Below are 24,067 nucleotides of genomic sequence, written 5' to 3' on the forward strand. Positions count from 1 at the left end.
AGTAGCTTTAGATAGCCTGATAGTTGTAAAAAAACTCCACAGCTGAAAAAGAACCATGGTATTGCACAGACATAACTAATAAAGATTCAAGATTCATTTTTTTGAATGAAGTAGACCATAAATACACATAAATACATCTCTGTAACTGCAGGACATTTTCCTGACCCATTTCCCAGCTGATACTACAAATATAAGTGTTTTTAAGCTACTACACTACTGCTGCTTACAGAGAAAAAAATGTATATGATCTGCATTTTAAACACATTTTAAATATTTCATTTTGTATCACATTAAAGTCATGCTGGGGCCACAAAAGAAGATCATGGCTTTATGATCAATATTAGGTCTTCAACTATTGAGTTGTTTTAATGTTAGTCTTTGATTTCTTTTATGTTGAACATATGCAGATACTATTAACTGACTGTCACCTTAAAGAGTTCATGACCATGACAAGTTTTAAATGCCTGGATTCCTACAGGTAAAATAGGAAGTTGACTGAAATTATATAGCCAACTAACAATAGTGCAGACTTAATACTGGAAAATAAGGAACCTAGCTTCACCCCCATCAAATTCAATAGGAATTTTACAGACATTTAAGCTCACAATGTTGTAGTAAAATGATTTTATTTGATTTATTTGGACTCTTTGTTCCAGAAGACCTTCTCAAGTACATGTTATAGATTTTCACATGTTCTTTTATAATACATTTCTCCATTTCTCCATTTTTTCCTTTTCTCAAAAGACAGTGAAAATTCTTTGGAAAAATAATGCAAATAGGTTTTAATTAATAAAAACAAAAAGGAAAAAAGGAATAAATGGTAGTAAGTAAACCATTTGGATTAAGAAATGCAAAGAAGCATGGAACAAAACCCATAAACCAGGGAGAGAGGATTGAAAGGCCTGGAAGAAAAAGTCATTGAGAGCAATGGCAGGGCTCTAAAATAGGCACAAGGATTAGGCAGTGGCCAGAACAGAGCAGCTGAACAGCTATTGAAAGGAAGTGGGTTTATAAACAGGAGTTCAAGCAACAACAAGGAATGGCTTCAGTGCAGGAAACTATGGTAAATAGGAATGGCTGGGCTTGTTCAGAGCTGTGGGAAAGATTAAGAGAGTAATAAAAAGCACAAGTCTTTTATTCATTTAAAATTTTAAGCATAGCATTTTCAAACTTGTAGTATTTGGTATTTTTCTGATATATGGATAAAATTATTTTCCTTCAATCCTACCCATTACTCAGTTTCCCATTACTGACTCCCTTTTAAACTGAACATTTCAGTGTAGATACTAAATCTGTAGGAGAAGATGCTTGCTTTGATTGGTTTCACAGTTTTTGTCAGAGTGGAGCTGTCTTCCTAATATTAAGTGGGTATGAAGCCTCACATTCTTTACTGTGAAGTCATTAAGCTTCAACTCTTGAAATTATTTCCTAAATATGGAGGTTTTTCCCAATTGAGGCCTTAGAATAGCACTGGAGCTCCTTAAAGCAGTGGAAAGATAGTCAAGATTGTAAGCATTGCAATTAACTAAATATAAAATACTGTTAATGCTTCAGAGATACATTTTATCCTTTACAATACTCTTTTGAGCACTGTTTCTAGTGATAGGGAATATAACTTAGATTATAAAGACTACCAAATTGTCATGCCAATAATCTTTGGTAATCAGACTGAGTTGTGGCTTCAAGTTGAAGGACTTTTTCTTCACAAGCATTAAGATCAGAAGAAAAAAGAAGTTGTGGTTTTAAGGGGAGAGACTTTCTGGGAGATTAACACTGACTTTAGTCCTTGTGAGATTCAGAATCTGAAGCTTCTATCCCAGAAGACAAAAAGTAAACCAGACAACCATGGCTGCTACTGTCACATTTTAAATTAGTTGTGTTTTGAGTACAGATTCCCGAGAGCCGGGCTTGTTTTGATGTGCCTATGCTCTTACAGCTCTCATGGAAGCTAGCTGTTCTGGACTGCTTTAAATCCTTTTAATTTCAGCCCTACTAACATATGTGTGATTTTGGCTTCAGTTTTTGCAGCACTCCACTTTGGGCTCTAGATGAAATACAAAGGTGTATTGACCAGTTTTGCAAAGAATTGGTACACATTGATGGCAAGCCACAGAACCACCTTAATGCAGCCTTGTGCTTTTAGTACCACCTTGCCAGGCTGTTTTAGTGAAATGGTAAATGTAGTAATGTGCCCTCTCCTGAGTTATTAACATTTCTGGATTCATGGCATGATTTGACAGGATCCAGATGCCAAACATGTACTTTTCCAGTGCTGTTACCTGGAGGCATATCAGGCTCAGATTTCTAAGGTGCAGAAGGAAAGCTAAAAAACGTTCTCTATTGAGCCAAAATTTGGAAACTGGAGTTTGGAAAGATGGGACAAACTAACTGGCAAAACCTGTCAGGATTCTGATTCACAGTCAGATTTTCAGAGCATCCTGATCTTGATTCTTATGGTTGACACCGAGAGATCCATGCAGATCCACCCTGGTTCTTTATTCCCAAACTGTGCTTCAGGTGCCCACCATCAAAAAGTTACTTGGCCACTAAATCCCTGCCTCTCCCTTGGCAGGGATTTAGTGGCCAAGTGAGAATAAAGTGTTGGATAGCGGGTTATGGACTTTCTATTTTTTTTAATCTATTTGGACATAGTGATGTGGGGACCAAAATAAAACCGCAGCCCGGCAGCTCTAGCGCTTTACTGAGCACGCTGCCAGCCCACCAGCGGGGATGCTGCCGCTCCGCCGGCGGAGTCGCCCGGCCCTGGCTGCCGGGAAGTGTCCCTGCGACCGAGCGGGCCGGGCCGGGCGGGCGGCGCTGCCGAGCCGGGCCGAGCCGAGCCGGGCCGGGCCGGGGTGGGCCGTGCCTCCCCCGCCGGGCCGCGCCGAGCGGGGAACTCCCGCCGCCGGCGGCAGAGCGCATGTGCGGGGGCTCCCCGCTCCGCGCCGCTCCTCGCACCCTCCCGCCCGCCCTTCGTCTCCGCCGCCCTCCCTCCCTCCCTCCCAACCTCTCCCTCTCTCTCGCTCTCTCTCGCTGCCCCCCTCCCTCCCTTCCTCCCTCCCTCCCTGCCCGCCCTCCTGCCGCCGCCTCCCGCCCTCTCCCCGCCGGCTGGGTGCTGAAGTTGGGCGGATGGCAGCGGAGCAGCTGCGCTAGGGGACGAGCCGCACCAGCCCTTCCCGGGATCGCTCAGCGCCAACTGCACGCAGCCGGGCGGGGGTGGGTAAGGCGCTCCGCGCTTATTTCAGCCTGAACCGTGATAAACGGCACCAAAATGTCTGCTTTATAGTGATGCAAAGGCTGTGTGTGGGGGGAAAACCACACCGACCAAAGGGAGGGATGTGGGGGGGAAGAGGAAAAGGAGGGAGGGAGACCATAGGGAGGATGGATGGATGGATGGATGGATGGATGGATGGATGGATGGATGGATGGATGGATGGATGGATGGATGGATGGATGGATGGATGGATGGATGGATGGATGGCGGGCGGTAGAGTGCCACAGAAAATGTATTCTCGGGGTGACAGGGTGTGTATAAGCGTGCCTCTGTGTGTGCGTGTGTAACAACGGGCGGCTTCGGCGCCGAGGTTGCAAGGTGGAGTGTGTGTGTGTGTGTGTGTGTGTGTGTGTGTGTGTGTGTGTGTGTGTGTCGTGCCCGCGATGCACAAAGGGGTGGGGAGAGGTGTCGCCGGGCTCTACCCGCGCCCCCCATCTCCGCCGCCCCCCGGTTTGTGTTGGGGATGCCGCGGGGCATTCGCCGCGCCGGGCGATGCTGCCCAGCCCGGCAGGGGGAGGGATTGGGCCGCCCCCGGGGAAGCCGGGGACACGGGCTGGCGGTGTGACAGCCGCCAGATCGGAGGCGAGGCAGCGCTGCTCCTGTCTTTCCTCTTGACCTTCCCCTGCCTGTAACGTGGGGTCTGCTTCGCGCGAGGAGAGGTGGTGTAATTTTTATTAATATTATTGTTGTTGTTATTTCAATCCGAGGAGCCGGCGGAAGGTGAGGGTGAGCAAGCGAGTCGTTGCTCTAAGATCAGGAGTTGCTTTCCCATCCCTCCCTCCCTCTGCCCCCTTTCTCGCTGCCCCCCCTGGCCGGGCCGGACCGGGGCCGGGGAACCCCCGGGGGCAGCGGCCGCGGAGCCCCGGGCGGCACCCAGCCTCCCCCGCCCGCCGTGCCCTGCGGCACCGCCATCCTCTGCCCCGGCCTCCTTCCCGCCCCTCCCCGGGAAATGTCGGCGGGAGGCGGGCGGGGGCCGCGGGAGGAGCAGGTGGCCGGGCGCGGCCGGCGGGCAGGGATGCTCCCGGTGCGCCGTGCCCGGCCCCGAGCGGAGCGGGGCTTCCCCGCGCTGCCGGGAACACCCGCCGCCGCCGCGGCGCTCGGTGCGGCGGGGATGCGGTGCCGCTGCTCGGACCCGCTGTGTGCTGTTCCTGCGGGGCTGCGCCTCTCCTCGGGATGGAACCGCCCGCAATTAAGAATGCCGAGGTTGCCTCGCTGGCTCGGCTGCCAGCCTAACGTTCATCTCTATCTCTTCTTGTTGATGTAGAAGGAAACCTTACTGGTGCTGCCAGGCTTAGAAATAGCAGGGGTGAAATTTATGGTTTTCGGTATTCAGTTTCTTCGTTTCTGTATCTGGATTTTCACCAACGTGTGTTATAGGTTTGCAGCCAGGATGCTTTTGCAAAATGGATGAAATATGAAATACCCTTCTAGGTAAATATAAGTTACATATTGGCTGGCAATACTATTATGGGTAACAGGTGAAAAATAGCTTCCTACAAATGTAATGTTCATGCATTACAAATGTTGGGAGTTCTATAAAGGAAGTTGATTCTTTTTCACATCAGTTGATGCTAGTGTCATCATCCTTACATAAATCACTGGGAAATTTACCTGTGGCACAAGCCATTTAGGCAAAAAACCTATTTAACCTTTATAGAAAAACAGTGTTGCACTCTGTTACATTGTTATCAAATACATATTTTTATTCTAGCTCATACCCAGAAAAAGCAAAGTCCTATTAAAAGATGAGTGAGCCCCACCCCAGTAACTTTATGGCCTAAAACGCAAATGCTATGATACACTCAAGTACTCGCCTCCCTGAAATAACGTGAGCATTAAAGCATTTAAATGCCTTTCTCCATCAAGGCCTTAGATCCTTTTAAGTAGCCAAAATAAGAACATAATTTAATTAAAAGAATACGATCAAATAAATTGCTATAGTGAGTTGAACATCTAGTCCAATATCCTGGCTCTGACTACAGTCATTAGCAGATGCTGAAGGAGAAAAACGTAAGAAACAGGACTGGCATACAGGGATCTTTTCCTGGCGTATCCTTTCAAGTTTCAGCAACACATAGAACATGGATTTCTTAAACTGGAGGTTGCTCTCAGACCATCATATATAATAAAATTTGAGTTTCCCTACTCCCTTTTAAAAACTCTGTTTATGCTTTGGTCTCAACCCTGTTCTGTGGAAATGAGCACCAAAATTTAATTATGATTTGTGTGAAAAACTACTTCCTTTTGTTTGCTATGAACCTGCTGCCTGGTAATTTCACTCAGTGCTCCCTAGCTGACAGGGAGCACATATTGTGTCTATGTAAGGTGCCAGGAGTGTCCTCTGAAACCAGAGCAGGTACAGCACTGGCAGGTCAGGTCCCTTCATTTTACCTATCACCAAGCTGAGAGGCCTGCCCAGGACTGTAAAGCTGTACTCAGCCCTTGGTCTTTTTCTTGAAATCTACAGATAAGAATAGTTCTTCTTCCTCTTGTTATGCAACATGGACACTTATGTACAAAGAATTGCCCTGAACCCTTGAACTCGGTTTCAAGTAGGCTACTGAAAAGCTGTCTGTTGAAAAATACTCCCCGCACTATTGATTTGAATTGAAATCTGACTGACAGCTTAGTGAAAAATTCCCTATCCCAATGCAGTTTTCTACCTACTCCGAAAAGAAGATGAAATATTTTGTTCTTAACTGCAATTCTTATTTTTTTAACAAGTATATTGAATACAAAATGCAGGCTGTATGTCAAGGCCCATATATATATATGTATATATGTATATATATATATATATATATATATATATATATATGAACTCTGTACATTTCAAGTAGCATCATTTTCTAATTGTTCTGTGTAATGTTCATTATAAGGATGTGCATCAATATGCACAGTTTCAAAAGGAAAGTTTAAATGTGCCATAAAATGCAGCTGATTTGTAAGGAGCTATAACACAAATTCTTCTTCAGAAGAGTGCTCCTGAATTCAGTCCTGCTTGAGGAGGTATTGATCAGATTAACATTGCAGAATACTTCCCTGATCTCAGTGGTAGCTCCTCTTTGATTTTGTCATAAGAATAGTAAAGGAATAGGAGACCAGGGAACTACAAAAGCACAACCCAGACCCAAAGACACAGAAGTTCTCACAGTTTTAATTTGGCAGCAGACACAACTTGGAGCAACACAATCACAGCAGAATGTGATACAGTAGAGAAGGGTAAAAACCCATGAGCTGTGAAATTCTTCACAAAAAATAAAATGCTGGAAACCTCAAATGTGTTAATCCCCATCTCCCAAAAGACTAAAAGGAGGAGAGGCTGAGTGGTATTGTTATGGGGACAGGATAGGAGGAATGTCAGCTTCCAGTCTCAGACATGATTTTCTACTTACAAGTGGTGTATATGTAGCAAAACACATATATATGTAGATGTATATATGGTATATACACTTTTGTTCACTAAAAATACATTACCCTAAATAAATGTTACAATCCTAGTACTTTTAAATAGCACTCTCTTACTTGTATGCTTCACATGCATGCCTTTAACTATGAACGTAGGGAGATTTTTAGGAATACACGAGAAGTGTACTAAATGAGACACTATTAGCTCTTACACTGTTCCATTGGCTCCCTCCTGGTCATGGCTTCATGATGCCAGGGATTTATTTTGCACTCATACTAAGATTTCAGCTTTTACAGTGAAAAATATATCCCTACCATACTAGTAGTGCTTATTCTATGAATACAGGATGAGTTTTCTAAGAACATAAAATTCATGTGCTAATTGGCTTGAGCTAAAATTCATTAAAAATAAATCCTTCACAAAACTTAGCATTTCTGTTGACATACCCTTTTCCTCTAAGTAGTTTTTATAATGAAATAATGCAATCAAACTTTCCATACCATTAATTAATTAAAAGCTTGTGCATAGGGTATAAAAACAAGTGAATAGATTAAGTTGTAATTAAGTTTATCTATTCGTGGTTATAGCTAATGGCTATGGCTATACAGGCTGTAAGTAGAGTTGTGTGAATGGCTTTGCTGCTGACTCTTCCAAAGAAGCCCAGCACTTCAGCTTGGCACTTCTGCAGGTCTTGGCTGCAGAGGGTCTGAGGAAGTGAGTTGCATGTGTGTCTCACTCTGATTCTCTGGAAAGTTAACCATTTCAGAGAGCTCTTTTCTACAGAGATTTTGTGTCTCCACTTGAAGTCCGGTTATTGCTCTCAAAAGGTTTTCCTTGGCATGGCTGCTGTCTCTAGCACACACAGAGGAAGCAGCCAAGCGGTGTGATGGTGGCAGGGACCTTGGGGAATGCTTGAAGCACACAAACAGATGAACTGGGGGTCTGCTCTGCTCCTCCTGCCCAGCCACCATGTAACCTGTGCCTTGACCAAACCGACGTAAGGGCTCAATTCCCTAGTGTGCTTTCTCTCATTTGCACTGCTCCAGGGATGCAAAATAGATGTAAACTCAATTTAAATGACTTGTGGGCTTTGAAAAACTTTCGTTGTTCTGGTATATTAAAGAATCTGGATTTAAATAGGAGTATTGTAATCAATTTAAGGTTGATTCTATCATAGCATCATAAAAATTTTGAATCATAGCTTTGTCTTTAAATTCTTTGCTTCTAAAATATAAATGAAATGCATCTTAACTTCCATACAATATAAATATTCATACATTATTTACTTTGTAAGCCAATAGCAGCAAGTTCTTAGAAATCAGTAAATATCTAAATAGAATGTATGTGGGAAATTACGCGTAGGGAGATAGAGCAGAAATAAAATCTTAAATCCAGCAGCCAAGCATTGAAAACATGCACACACCTTAAATCCTACATCTGTGCTGCATAATCTTTCTCCAAACAAAACCAATATATATCTCGCCTACGTTCTTCAGTGAGAAAGGGGTAAATTAGACAGTGAGGCATTAACACCTCTATGTAGCCTCTGCTACCAGAGCAGCTTCATTTGGCTGCTCTCTCCAGTGATGCCAGCTCTGTGCTTGCTGGAATAGGAGAGATCACAAGCTGAACCACTGTATATAGCCAGCCCATCTCTGTGCGTACAGACTAGCAGAGAGACTGTCACAGTAGCACTGCCTTTAAAGGACTCAGCCACTCTGTCTCAGATCCCTGATTAATTGATTATGTCACCTTGCTAAGCAAGACTCAAGGTCTTTTTTTTTTTTAGGGAGGCTGAATATGGTTTGGGCAGTTTTGCAGTATTATGTTTTTGCTGTATTTTGTTTTGCTGTGCTATGGTATGCTGTAACAATGTCTTCATTTATCAGCAGCTCATGTAAGTTAAAGTAAAATAATCCTGTGAGAGAAAGCAATTAAAGCCCAGGAAGCATGGATGGAAGGTCTCATGGTATCCTTAGCATAGCACTTTTATACCTGCTTCCAAGGCCAAGTTGGACATGGCTTTGAGCAGCCTGGCAGGGGGGGTTGGAACTAGGTGATATTTAAGGTCTGTTCCAACCCAAACTGCTCAGTGATTCTGTGGTTCTCTGATTTTGTAGTTCAGACAGCTTTCAAGAGAGAGACTTCAGAACAGTGAGCACCCTTAGAGGCAGTGTGTCCTAGGCACATTGCAGCTGTGGCAAGGAGCTGCAGGAAGCCCTGACATTTCTCACAGCACCACTGCCTGATTAGTATCAGTATATATGCTGCTCTCATAAAAACTTAAATTAGAGGGAAGTCATAGAATATCTGGTCTGGAAGGGCCCCTGCATATATTTTAGTTGCAGTTCCCCTTGCCATGGACGAGGACAATTTCCACTAGACTGAGTTGCTCAAAGACCCATCCAACCTGACTTTGAACACTTTCAAGGATGGGGCATCCCCAGCTTCTCAGGGCAACCTATTCCAGTGCCTCACTGGCCTCATAGTGAAGAAATGTATAGTAAATTTTAAATACCATTGTTAATGTTTATGGTTTGCTTAATGGGAACAACCGTCTGAAGTAAGGAATTTCTTATCCATTTTGCTTTATTTTGACAGTACTGCAGACAGCACATGCTCTCTGATATTCACATTGCACCAGACCTTTGGGTAGTGTAGATTCTGCTCTCAATGATTTGCATCATATGAAAATTGAGAACAGTGAATAATAACTTCCTGTACAAGAGCTTCACAAGTAGCCTTGATTTAATGAATGTAGGTGGGAAGTGTCATCCTAATTAGTCAGTGTCCAAAAGGTACTTTTATTTTCAAGTCTTATTATCTTCAGAAATTACAAAGTCCTAAAATATTAATCAGATGCTTCATAGCTTTCAAGGTGGGTTTGGGAAGAGTGAGATGTAAAAGTTTTTTTTTATCATTCATGTAGAATGGTTTAAAAATATATCTACTGTGTTGTAATGCAGTTGTCTTATAATGGTCTGATCATCTAATGGATATAGTTTGATATATCTGATAACCTGGTAACTGGAATCTCATGTGTAGAATTTTTTCACTATTTTATATATTACATTTGTCCAAGTATTTTTATAAACACTTACTGACCCTCACAATTTAAAAAAACCCAGATGATAATAAACAGAATCTCAGCTGTATGGTAAGCATTGTGCTGACCAGAATAGACAAGGCTGCTTTCAAATTTTTGATTATTTGATATGTAAAATTAAGTCACAGAGCAACCACAAAAGAAATAAGTACTCATGTGATGAGAATCTTGAAAGGATAGAGGGAATACCTATAACCAATGAGTGCTACTTCATAAACTATCAAGTTATGAAGGCAGCAGCTTTGAGCTGGGACTGGGCATTGGTCAGTGATTCAGAACACAGAAATCTGACTGTTTATTGGATTTGTCCTCAGCTCTCTCTGCAGAAGGACCATCCCATATCTAGCATCTGTCTCAAAGCCTATGTCTACACTGCTGATTGCAGACTAGGATAGAGATAGCTGACAACGTTCAGACACTTGAAAAATCTAGTAAAAGCAGAACTAACAAGAAAGTTACCTTATTTTACCTCTATTATCTATCATCTTGCATCCTGCAGTACAAACTACTCAGAAGCTGAGAAATGCACTCCTAATTTTTTTCTATTTTTAACCTAAAAAGCTCCTGAAGACATTTACCACCAAATACGTTCCATAGTCCTTCAACCATTGTCTTAGCTCTTCTTAACCTGCTTCAATTGATCAGTAACCATCCAAGGAAATCACAGCTGTTGTTTCAATAGCAGTCAGTACTAAAATACAGCAGTAACATGGTGTTTGTGTGGCTGTCTAAGATTCTGGCTTTAGGTACTAGCCAACGTAGCACAACTCCTGTGGGTGCAGGATTGCACTGAGCACTTCTTTTAGTTGCCAAGACTCTCAGTTTTTAATAAGAGTCCCAGGTTTTTTTCTCTGCAAAGTAACAGAAGCCTGAGCTTTTGCACCAGAACTTGATTGTCTGTGTACTGAGTTCTTAGGATGGTCCCAGACTTGACTGGAAAGTTACCACATTCCAGGGATCATTCCCAATAAAATGCTAATATGAGACTGTCCTGTTATGCAGAGCAGGTGACTCTAATTGTACGAATGAAACTGAATTGGCCATTTAGCCTCAGAGCCAGAGAACAAACCCAGGAACTGTTTCTTTACAGTACAGGCCCATCACGTCTCTCTGCCTCTGGCCTGAATTCTTCCTTGTCAGGAATATGGTATTGACCAAAGGAAACAGTGTTTGCTGAGATTTTTTAGCTTGTGTTGTTCCCTTGATATTCACCTACCACAAACAAGAACACTGCAGATTTTTATAGTTCCTTCTATTTTGTTCACAACAGAGGGGTATGTTGTCAGGTTGTACAAATGAACATATGCTTGAAGGATCCAGTTAGTAACACACCTGCTTAATAGTTATTCCCCATGTTTAATTTCAGATCGAAATTTATCAGTTTTTAATACATTTAATGTTTATCATGTTGACTTTTACCATGTTTATTCTAGAATCACAATGTTGTATTCCCTTACAGAAGTCAACATATTTATATTGAAAATACCATAAATTTGGAAATCTGATATATAAAATATTAATATCACCATCTCATACCCATCTCAAATATATATGGTTTTAAAAGTTATATTTAGCATAACTCATATTGAATGGCTTTAACTATACTGAGTTCACTTAAGTCCTTCGTGTGTTTATTACTATTAATATTCTATCACACCCGTGGGACAGGAGGTCATGATTTATGTTCAATATTAATTTTTTTCATACATAACAGGAGAGAGAATTGTTTGAACACATTTTTAAAGAAAGTCTAAAGTTTAGGAAAGGTGAGTTGTTCTTATCTGTACGTGTGTGAGGTAATAGGAAAGTTATATATCTTGTATGACCTTACTTCTGCTGAGCATTTTTCTTGGTCAGGCATATGATGTCTGGTTTAAAATACAGTGTCCTGGTTTCATACAATGTGATATTTCAGGAACTTTTAAGAAAATAGAGAATCCAGAAAGATGAAAATAGTAAAAGAGGAGGTGACTACTCATCATATTATTATTATTCTGAGAATCTAGCAATTTAGCAAGCACTAAGAATAAATAAAGAACACATTATGAAAAGACTATTTCTGTCCTTCCAGATTTTGGCAATTTAGATCTAATAAGTGCTTTTTAATCATTCCATCATGCTCCTTTCTACAAGCTCACCTTTCAAACAACCACTAAATTACCTTTTCATGCTAAGACAGCAGCATTGCTTTTCACAGAACAGAAATGCAGCTACATATCAATTAAGCAATTAGAAGATCACACAGTAAAATGGTGGCAGATGCAGAAATTAAAAATACAGGGCAAAATTCTTGTTGATTTCAAGGGGTAAAATCTAACATTAAGAATCTTGTCTCCTACTCCAGCTTCTTTATTACCAAAGTAATGCTCATATATAGAAATCAGAGAGAGCTTAAGATCCGGAAAATCTTCATATGCAGACAATTTCCAGGACAAAATTGGGAATTTGCAGCTGAATGAGAAGTTAGTCTTTCTGATCAAGTATTCTTACTCATTTGAAGATGACCAGGGTAAAACCTCTCCAGTTTTCTCCTTTGAATATGTAATCTGAATATCAACATGAAAAATATTAATTAGGGCCATGTTAGAAAAAAAATTGCTCAGTAAGCAAAACACTACAAAAACAGGAAGACTTTGGATGGTTGAGCAATGTAAACCTGCATTTAAAAAATGAAAAAGAGAGAATGGAAGCATATGGCAAGTAGCATGAGATACCTTCTGCATATATGTATCCCATAACTTTCAGCTCATCAGTTCTTTAAAAAGATATGGGATTTTGGGGATCCATTAAACTGCTACCTCTAGATGTCATCCTCATAAAATGACTTAACTCCAGTATAGTCAACGCAGTCCTGTTCATAACAGAATAAAACCTGTCCTAGCTTTTCCAAATTATGCATTTAAAAAAAAATCTATACACATTTCTTTTAACTTGATTGTTTTCATGACATAAGTTCCTGTAATATCGCAGCTATAGTGCAATAAAATATTTTTACAGGTAACAAAAGGGACTAGACTAATTAGTCAATGGATACCTAATTCTAATAATGAAGGCAGCATAAGATTTCTAAGCCCAAATTACTCTGAATGTTAGCAACACTTCAATCTTGGATGCAATCAGAACTAGGGGAGATGATTTACCCAGTCCATGTCAGCATATACTTTATATACGCTTATATATATTCATTTGTAACTTAGCCTCAGAAACTTTTAATTAATTGCCTTCTGGTTGTCACTGTGAGAGGACAAACCCATGAGCTGTGGCATGAGCTCCCACCAATTAGCTTCTCCAGGAAATTTCCTGTGAAGCAGGCTGATGGCTCAAGTAAATGCAATTTAGTTTATTTTTTAAAGAAAAGAAGTAAGTTACTGTATGTCCCTTGAAAGATGGGGGAGAGGTCTCCTTGAATTCAAGAAAATATGGTCTGAAAGAGCTTTAATGTATGAAGACTAAATTTATCAGCAAGCACAATTTATTGCAGGTCTAGCTGCAGATGGGGTACAGTTCTTAGGGGTTTTAAGACTCCAAATAATTGAATTGCTATTAATGTTCAAGACATTTTTCCATTAAATTGAGTGGACTTCTATGGCAGAAACTATTCTTACAAGTAATGCTAATCATCATTCACATCTTAAACATAGGATTGTAAGGCTCTGTTTAGGCTCTGTTAAGTAGAAATTGTTCTGGTGGGCAGTGAGATCATCCCAGAGAATGCCAGAGACACCTTGATTTTGACTGCTTAATATTTGGTGAGGTACTATGTAGAATAACCTAAAGACAGTATTTAATGTTTTAAAACTAAGTTGGGTACTATTCATACAGCAGACTGGCTGTTTTTGTTGGTTTGTTTCTACACTAAACCTTGAGCTATTTAGGTGAGGTACTGTTTAAAATTGTGCTACAGTCCTGTCCTCTGAGGCAGAGAGTGTGTCCAGCAGGGTGCCAAGGAAATCAGCTGCTATTGAACCAGGCAGGCAGTGTGTGCTCAGCAGAACTCTGGGTTAGGCTCTGTTCAGTAGCATGGCTGATTCCAGCAGGTGCCACAGTAGCAACTTTAGGAACACTGGAAAATAGGAAAGTATGCTGAGGGAAAAACCCTAGCTAATTTAATCCCAAACTCTGTTTCCATCAACCAGTCCTCACTTTTTCTTTCCTTCTCTCGATCAAGTTGATATTAGGAGCAGGAAATGTTTTTTGTTTTGTTTTGTTGTTGGTTTGGGTTTGTGGCAGTTTTTGGGGGGAGAGGGGAGAAGGTTGTTTGGGTTTTCTTATTTCATTTGGTTTGGTGGGTGTTTTTTTGTTTGGTTGGTTGGGGTTTTTTTTACATTTATTCTTACCCAGAGGCTGTTCCAGATCTCTCGTCGAAAACCTTTTTCTCATTTCCAGCCACATTCACTCAAAGAATGCTTATTCTTCATTTGCTCTTGTGCAATGATCCATATTAAATTTTTCTTCCTCCCTTCCATTTGTTCACCTGACACATTCATATCCCTCCCCTTTAAACATTTGTCCCAGAAACTCTCTTTAGGTCAAACAGACATGAAAAAATGAAGAGAACACTCAGAATGCAGAATCCGTATCTTGTGAAACAAGGGGGCTCAAATGTCCTGGCCAGAGCTCTCCTCCCAGTCAAAAAACCCCTCCTCCAGCCTTTTCCCTTCATAACTCATCTGTGGAGCTCCTTGGAACAGGAAGACAATAAAGCCTGTGTGACTGCTCCATGAGCATTCTCTCCTGATTATGTAAGGGGGATCCCTTGATAAGGAATATTCGAGGTGCAGCTCACACCTGAAGCAATCTTAGAAGTGTGCTGCTTGAATTTCAGTGCTGTGTGACCCAGTAGGATCCTCACTGAGAACAGTGGCAGCAAAAGACATAAGGTCATGTGTGTAAGAGAAGATTCACCTACATACCTGAACTTTGGGGCAACCTAAAGGGTCTTTTTTTTTTTTCCGGTCCACTGTCAAAATACATTTCCATGTTGATTTGGATACAAAATAGCTTCAATATTAGTATAATTTCTCTTCTCAGACAAAATAACTCTTTCAGGAAACTCTTCTGTATGTTACTTAAAAGTGCTTCTCAATCTTGGTATCCTGTGGAACTAGATAGAGATGTAACATTTTAGTACAGAAGTGTCTAGAAGAGAAGGGTTCCAGCAATAGCAACTGTGTTGCAAATGCACTGGTTCACCTACATGAGATTGCACAGGACAAACAAAAGTGTCATCATTTTGATTTGCTGTGCATGACTCACCTTCTAAAGAAAAGTTAGATCACAAGAGAAAATTAAACATTTGTCAAGGAAATGAAGAATCCGGGCCACTAAGATGAATTGGTGATCGTTGGTGATTGTTCTCAGACTTCAGTTCTGTTATGTTGACCCACTTGCAGACTTGAATGGAAACTGATCATTCTTCTTTATAAGGGTTTCAGAGTCATACCTAAAAAGTTGGTTTTTGAGCCAAGGAGAGATTTGAAATGACAATAACCACACTGTGTCCTTTATTCCACTTGTTGACATCCTACCTGTTACTATGTACTGAGAAAAATAACACTATCTCAGGACAGGCACTTAACTAGAAAAAAAAAATAAAATTGGCTGCACCCAAGCCTTTGGTGGCTGAATAAGGATCAAACATTTAATGTGATCAGCAGGCAGCTCTGCCTCCCACACTCTCCTGCAATTATAATGTTCAGTTTAGTTTTTCTATTTAAAAATAATTTTATTGTTCGAACAAAAATAAAACCATTCAGAAAACGTCTAAATTTGGCTTTCAGACTCAGATTTTGAATGCCTGGTCACTGCTTCTGAGTGATGTGTAATGGAAATGGAAAGGTCAGTGCTGTTAGCACATGGAAAACATCTTCATCCACATCTCCTTCCTAAGATGTTGCATGGATGAAATACCAGCAGGCAGTGAGTGTCACGCATATTATCTATGTGTGTTCCCTGATCAGAAGGAGCAGCTACTCCGAGATCGTAGGTATGCACATACTGTTTATTAAAGGCAGTATGGAGCTCAGAGACTCCCAACAAGCATGTTGGGACACTGAGATGGCCTGGCTGCCCAAAATTAGCCCTTTTCTTTTCAGCATCCAGTGGATGGTCCTCCATCAGGCACTGCACATCCTACCCACGTGCCTGGGCCTCCCTGGTCCTGCTGCTGTTGTGATGTCCCACACAGGCACAAGTAATCTTGTCATCTTCTTCCCCAGAGAGCAAAGGGTTCCTCAGCACATGCTTATTCTTGCTAGGACTCTAATCTGCAACTCCCCAGAAAGAAAATTTCAGGTGTGTATTTAAACAGAATACTGTTGGCAAGGATCTGTAACCTGTCATAGCAGGTATGTCATACCATCATCCAGAAGTCATGGGTCATACCACAATTAAGGCAGTAAGGCTGTAACTTAAAGTGAAGCCAGAGAAAGAAACTTCCAGGAGTTTTGAGACATTTAGATTGTCCTTGAGAAACATTTAAAAATTAAAGTATCACTTGCCTACAGGTCTGCCCCAGTGAAAAAACATGTTAGTCCAAATCAGTAATTGTAGGGCAAAATTCCTTCCTACATTCCCCCCCAATGAACCAATAAACATGAGCACAGGCATTCACTCTAGCAGCAAAATCTGCAAAATCTTACTTTGTGATCATGCAGGTGGTTCAATTTAATTCTTACTAATTCTTTCCACAAAGCTAAAAAAAATTCCCTGAAGGAAGAAGTGCTTGAGTCAGCTCCACAGAGAACAGAAGTTTATCCTATTCACTAACTGGGATGAATCTTCTATTGAGATGCTAAGTGTTGTTTCATTGCTTTCCATACAGCCTTTCCATAAGATCTAAAGAACTTTTTATGCCACATTTATATTCATTGTGAGATTTTTGCCCCGGGCTCTCCAGCTGTTTCCTTGCTTACATCCTGAGGCAAGAACTGCTGAACTTGGGGAGCAGGAAGACTGAATTATTGAGAGGGACAGAAAATTTTAGAGTGTGTAGACCTCAGAATTGGTTATCCAGATGGTCCAGGTGAAGGGACAAATCTCAGGAGTGGAAGTAATAACCAGCATGACTGAGAGAACACAGAGAAGTTGAAAAGGACCTTTAAAATCTGAAGGGGCAAGAAACAGGCATAATAGACAGTGAGACTGAAATCTCAGTAGATAGCAGTGAATGGTACTGAATGTAACATGGATCTGGATGCTAGTTAGTGAAGAAAAAAGCAAATTAGTAAAGAACAGGTGAATTAAAAGGCTACAGTGATAAAGTCTGGAAGTATGGAATAGCAGAGATGGACACTGAAAAATAAATGTATTAGAGCCACTTCTTAAAATATCAGCTGATTTCTAATAGCTTTTGATAATTAGAAGATGTTTGCAGCATTTGAGGAATTCAGTCTTGTAAGAATTTTGTTCAGCCAGATTAAGAATCTGCCTTAAAAAAAGTGTTGAAAATTAAAACCTGCCTTAAAAAAGTTTTAAAAATTAAAACCATTCCTTTATATGCAATAAATAATGGCATATGGGCAACAACAAAAACAAAAAACCCACACTAAACCTAGGTTGTTTTCTTTTCCTATAGGAAAAGTTGCTCTAGTTGCTCTAGTTCAGGAGCAACTAGAATTTGCTCCTGAAAAACTCAAAACTGTGTGCTGTTCAACTAAGTTTCCTTGATCTAGAGACAACAGGAGATAGGAGCCAACAATTAGACGATGCTTCTATTCCTGCTCCTCCTTTCTGATCCTATACCATAGGATCAGAATAAGTAAAATGCCTCTGGCTAAGCAAGAGCAGATGATCTTGAAAAGAAAAGAGATCAGCTTTCCCAATGCTGTGTGTTCATTGGATCTGGAGATCTGCACATGAGGAGGAAAGAAGGCAGATAACTTTTGATGGCAATGAAAGGTCACACTATTTGCTGCATGTGGCAAATCTGCTGGAGGCCTTTCTCACCTGCAGGACACCTTCTAGTACAAGAATATGGTCCTAATGAAGAAGGTACTGTTGAGTCAACTGCAAGTCTCCAAAAGATTTTATTGCTGTTACAGATAACTTAAAATTTTATTGTATCCTGTACCCTTAACATTTTAAAACTAATTTTTTTTACTTGTTTTTGTCTTTTTTAAAAATGAGGCAATTTTCTACTATCCCAAGTTTCCCTAAAATTGTTTTCAACAATTCTGTTTATGGAAGACGCATAAATATTAGAGTAGCATACTTATTGGCACCACTGGTGCCAAAAAAAAAAAAACCAAAAAACCACAAAAACCACTCTGGTAAACAGAAAGAGGCCATTTCATAAATGCCATAAATATACATTCAGGGCTCAATCTAAGCACTCCATAATTCAGAGGATACAGGCATTTCTAATAGCCATCTTCTTGAGGAAAGCACTGGGCTTAGATGAGAATTAAAAAATGTGATTAAAGTATTTCTCTTAAAATATTTCTCTTAATTTAAACATTTTCTGTAGCTCCTTCTTCCATGCAGCCTTCCAGGGTGAGGTATTTGTGCACGGGTGGAACTGGCCTAGCACAGAGATGGACAAGGAGGAATTTATCTTCTTTACTGGGATGACAGTAGGTGCTGTGTGCACCTCCACCCCAAACTGCTATATATACTGGGCATCCAAACTGGGACTTAGTTGGCTTTCAGTCCTCTAAGAGGACTCTGAGTTTTTAAGAGCATACAAAGTCCCATTCCCCTCCCACCCTTAGGTACCCAAATTTCCCCAGTTAAGTGCATTGAGTGCCTATTACTCTTGCTTGAAACTACATCCTGCTAACTAGGTCACAACCAGCTCTCAGCAGGACATGTTGTCTGCCAGAGATCTCAGAGGAGCTTGGTCCAGAAGGCACACTGAGAATGTGCCTCTCATTTTCTAAAAGAGCTGAACTCATCACAAAACACTAGACATAAATGAACTGTCAGTCCAAAACAGCCAGAAAAGGAGGCTGGTCAGGTCTGGGGTTATTTCATCCCTCCTGCCCTCACCAAAACTCTTGCCATTGTCTCAATTTTTCTTTCATAAAATAAAGGAGGAGGGACAGGTTCAGCCAGGATGTGATACACCTGGGTTCATCCAGTGTGAAGCTGAGGGAATTCAGACCTTCCCCTTCCCACCACAAAAATTCTGCTCTAATCACCAGTTTTGAAGATATTCAAAGGCAGAAACAGTCTCCATTGTTACCATTGACACTGTGCTGTTTTGCAAAGAAACCTACCCAAAACCCTATCAAAAACTTAAAGAGAAATTAGCCAGGGAGAAAGCAGTGCATCCACCATTACAATGTTCACTGGGGAGCAGGATCACCTTGATTTCTGCCTTTTTCTAAGTGCTAAAGAGTGTGGATGCCACATTATTTAATCTTTGCAATATTGAATAAAAGCAAGAAAGCACATCCACTATGTCATTTTACAAAGCATGTTCTAGTCCATAATGTGTTTTTTTTTTTTTGAGGAATGACTCAGGGTCATATCTTACAAAAAATATGATCATATGCAATAGGACTAACTTATAGTAAATAACCGAATCAAAAGCTAAAAAAAGTGTTCAACTTACCAAATAAATAAAAAAATGTAATTAGGGCACACATTAAAACCAGCACAGGTGCCTACATGGGACAAAGACTAAACCTACAGTAAATGTTGCTTAGAGCAGATTGCCTGCCAAGTTCTCTTCAAAGAACTAGACATCCTAAAAGGTTTTTATCCTTGCATAGAAGTTTGGCAGCTGTGTGATTATCCTACACCTGTTATCCCATAGCTTCTTTCTCTTTTCTGTTTACTAGCTATGCTATAATCAAGTCTCCTTAAACTTCACCTGGGTGAAAATACTCACCAAACCTGGATGCTGGGGGAACTGAAGGCAGCCTTTTTCTAAGCATTTCATCTAACACAGCTTTTGGTCAGGGCAAAGAAGAACTCTTCTGGGAGTTGTGTCAGACAATTTTGAAATTGTTTCTTTCTGAAAAATAGTACCATTTAAATCTTTCAAGTGCCATGAGAACATCAGACAAAACTGTAAGGAAATCACTTCCTGGGGTCAAGACCCATGCTGATGCAAGTAGAGTGTGGCTGGCTTGAGAAAACTCCATTTAGCATTTCTGAAATATCTGTCAGTCCCTGGTTCCAGAGACCCATGGAAGAGAAAAGAGAATGTTCCCCTAGTCCATGAAATTATCAGTATGACGGGTGTCATATGTGGGAGATAAAAGCTGTTGTTTAAAAATTATTGTAGGACTGAAACAAATAATGTACATCAGTTTTGGTAATTCCAGACAGGGCTCCCTTAGTACAGGCAAGTACCTCCCACACAGCAGCTTAGAGGAATGCTAACAGTAAATTTATACAAGTTAAAGTTGTTATCTTACCATTTACCATTTACATTTCTTTTGTATCTGTCATTATTATCTTGTCCAAGTGCCTCAGAATCTTAAAGATCTTCTGTTCAAGTCCAAGCTCAACTTTTTGACTATCTAATCAAAAAGAAAATCTCCTTTCTCCTCACTGTCAGTTACTGATTCTTCCACCTGTTTTTAGAAAGCAAGGTTCATGGTGAGCAGAAAAGGTACTTAGACCTGCATCTCTTGCATCCCCTGTTAGCTTTTGAATCTGCTAACAGCTATATCCCATTTGATGCAACCTACACACAAGGGAGAAGTCTGGAGCCACTCACTTCAAACATGGAAAGATTTTTAAATCATGTATATGTTTCATGAAAAGGACAAAATTAAGTTTTGTGAGAATACCTGAAATACATGCTCTAACAAACTCTAGTGTCCAAATCCTATTGAAAGAAGTAGCTTACCAAAAGATAATAATCAACAATTTAGTCAGGTTTCTTAAATTCTAGGATAGTCCTCAGCTACTGGATCATCTTTTCTCTCCAGTTTGTTGACTATCTCTGCTCAATGTGCTGTGGGCACAAGTGTTACTTCCTTTGTTAGCTATCTATTAAAGTTCTGAATGTCCAGCTGTTGCAGAAAGTTTGATGCTTCTGTTCTTTAGGGGAATCTGAACACTTGCTCTTAGAATGCCTCTGGCTTATCTACTGAGACACTGTCACATGTGAAAGGTTGCAAAAACTGAGAAAGTGTTCACATCTCCATAAACAGATTTTCTAGTTAGGTAATATAAATATTAACTCAATGCTGTTGGATACTTTTCTTCCTTGAAGTAATGTCCTGCTTATACACTGACGAATTTTAAGATATGAGACAGCAGTGAAGATGAACACTGAAAGACAAATCAAATAAAGAACTGTGTGGTCTGTTAGGGGAATGCAACAGCAGAGAACACTGATAAAACCAAAGTGCAATAAGTGAGAGGGTTTTTTATGCTAAATTTAACTTTAATTATAAGGATTGCACCAGGAGCTCAGAACTTACTTCTTCAGTTAAAAAGCATGCAAGCATCTTTGTGTGATTCTAAGAAGCAGACTGACCAATTTTTTGAAGGTTCTCATGAAAGTGACACAAATGGACAGAAATAGGAATAAATAAGTGGGGAAGCAATATTTCTCTCCATTGCTACAATAACTTAGATGGAAAAGGCCACACCATTAAAAGAGAAAGCGTGATAAAAGCATATCACTAGACCACTAAGTTTGCCTTGCACTTTGTTGTAAAAGCTAGGGATCATCAGTCTGAGTGTTCTGAAAGCTTCTCCATTCATCAGGACTCAAAAAAGCAGTTCCTACATTTTGTTATGAGTCAAGCCAGCAAAATGTTTTTAATGGGCTTTCAGACTTGATTTTGGAATTGTCATAGTGTCACTTATGGTAAAACTAGAAGAAATAATAGCATCTGTCTTGAATATAGCCATCTCAGCCCCATTACACTGTAGCAATGCCATTAGAAGCAAACTGGTTTTCTTGTCTTCTCTGTCTATTAAATTATCTTCCAAAGTGATAGCATTCTTGCCAGGAAAATTTGCTAAGCATGTCTAAAGAATGATTAACTGTTTATATATCACTTCAATTTCTCCATCTATTGCAGTTTCTGGTTTCCTTTCATTTATGTCTTGAACATCACATCTAAAAAGTAATTTGTTGCCCCCATTTGATAAAAATTACCCTCTGTATCTGAAGGAAACCAGTGTTCAGCTTGCATCAAGCTTAGTATAAGATACTTGGGAGATTATGGATTAGCAACTCCAAATTTAAAGAAATCCATCTTTTCAAGAAACTGTGGTATGTGAAGTATGTTGCTGGACGTGGGGTTGGGGTTTTGGTGTTAGGGTTTATTTTAAACATCATCCTTTAACCTTTCCCAAAGGAAGCATACTGAAGTAACCCATGTAAACTGCAAGTATGCCCACAGGGTAACTAATGTCAGCTGTCACTGAAGAAAATGTTCAAGTGTGCAATGGTGTAGACCATTTAGCATGGGATGGAAAACTCTGAATTTCATTCATATCATTTTGGGGACCAGATAGGACGTGATGCTGAAAAACAAAGTATTGTTCTCCTGAACTGAGTATTGCTCTCTGCAGCTCATCCTTCATAAACTCACTTGAACTAGTGGACTTGGATAGCTAAACTACCAGACAGGCATAGCTTCAGCAGGACTCAAGACTGAGATTGTTCCTGAAATCTGAGGTCAGTCAGTTGTAACCACATGACTGCTGAACCTCACTGACTCAAATCAGTTTCCTGACATGGTAAAGCATAAACCATCTTTCTTTTTGCCAAATGGCTGTGAGCTGCTCACCAGAGCCTCACAGTAGATCTCTCTGTGACTGAAGCATAAGCACTCACTGGATAACAAGGGAGGATAGAGAACAGAGAAAGGGACCTGAAAAAGCTGACACAGCTGGCAGAACTGCTTTTGTAAAGGAAAACAAGGGGAGCACTGCAAACCCCAGCATCATGGCACATGGCACATGTCATTCCCTTGAGCAAGAGCAGGGAGTTAGAAGTCTGAATCCTGTACCATTCCCTTATTCTTTGTAGGAGTAAAAATGCAAGCAAAAAATCCATTGTCATTTAAGAACTTTGTCCCTCATTGTCCTGACCATAAAAAGAGAAGAAAAGAGGAGAAAAAACCCCAAAATTTTAATTGTATCCAATATGAAATATATTCAATTCTATCTGGAAAACATTGGGTCATTCAAGAAAACCTTGTGTTCTGTAATTCTTAGCTGATGATTTGCTGTATAACTCTGCAAAATATCCTGCCAAAGCCTTATGCACTTGCTTTTATGTTTAGATGGACAGTTACAGGAAACTAAAACTCCCCTTCCTTCTAGGGTTATTTGGGAACCTGGTGTGTATCCCATGTGTTTGGAATCTGATGGAAATTCTATGCAAATGCATAAAGCTGCTTTCTTACCAAAGTGTGTCTTTGCAATGGCTAAGATGGAGTTAAACCAGAAATACATCTGGGCAGCTTTATTGGGTCACTGGTTGAAATGATTATTCTTTGATCTACCCTACAGCTTCTTCTCCAACCGCTCATGTAAAGCTTTTCCTCACTGTTCACTTTCTCATTTTAAAATACCAGTTTATGTAGCTTTTCCAGTTTATAAGTAAAGGTATGGTAAATGGTGCCTAATAATTTCTAGATGTATTTATGATTCAGCAACACTAGAAAACAGCTATGCAAATAACAGATACCTGCCTTGTGAAAGAAATACCAGGGTAATTTCATAATCTTTGAACCAGAACTTTTTAGACACCAGTCACTTTGTATCACTCAGTTTTGCATCCTGATCCATTCAGTTGCCCAGAGAAAAAACCTTTCACCCAGTTCAAGTGCTGAGGCGCAGTTAGGACAAAATATCTTGTCATAGCATGCAGTAAATGTGATATGGTCATTCTGTTGCTTTATTCATGAAGAGGAGTGATTTTTGTTATCACATATAAGATTTCTTTTTGCACAGGTTTACCATAAACATCAGATATTATAATTATTATATCAGGTATTATATTATTATAATACTATATTTCTCCACATACTTCTTAGCTATTTGATGCTACCTGACTGTGTGAAGCTCTAGCTTTTCCTCTCCATTATGCCCAAAGTGTCCCATCCCTTCAGTTCAATCATCTACTTGTCTACTGGTGCACTCAAAATGAAATGAGCTAATTAGCAGAGGTAAACCTAGATGTCTGTCAAAAAGTTATAAATACTGTCTTTTTTGTTCTTATTGTGAGATACTCAGAATAACCAATTTGCTTCTAGTTGCCATTATTTGCCTTTGTACGTACTACTGCCATTCAAGTATAATTGTTTTATTAAGTGGAAAAGCTTTGGTAATCTAAAAACCTTTCATTAGTATT

General features: G+C 40.2%; 1 protein-coding gene across 3 annotated transcripts in view; it reads left to right on the forward strand.

Moving 5' to 3' along the window:
• Positions 1-3,097: 3,097 nt before the first annotated feature.
• RGS17 (regulator of G protein signaling 17) overlaps positions 3,098-24,067 on the forward strand; it is a 67,947-nt gene continuing 46,977 nt past the window's right edge. The window contains exon 1 of one of the 3 annotated variants that reach the window (XM_066546954.1): positions 3,098-3,216. The gene's annotated coding sequence lies outside the window, so the exon portion shown is untranslated. Of the gene's footprint in view, positions 3,221-24,067 lie in introns of all 3 variants that reach the window. The other 2 variants (XM_066546953.1, XM_066546955.1) reach the window with 2 other exon arrangements.

Source organism: Molothrus aeneus, chromosome 3, assembly GCF_037042795.1.
Source record: "Molothrus aeneus isolate 106 chromosome 3, BPBGC_Maene_1.0, whole genome shotgun sequence".
In the NCBI taxonomy this organism is placed as follows: Eukaryota; Metazoa; Chordata; class Aves; order Passeriformes; family Icteridae; genus Molothrus; species Molothrus aeneus.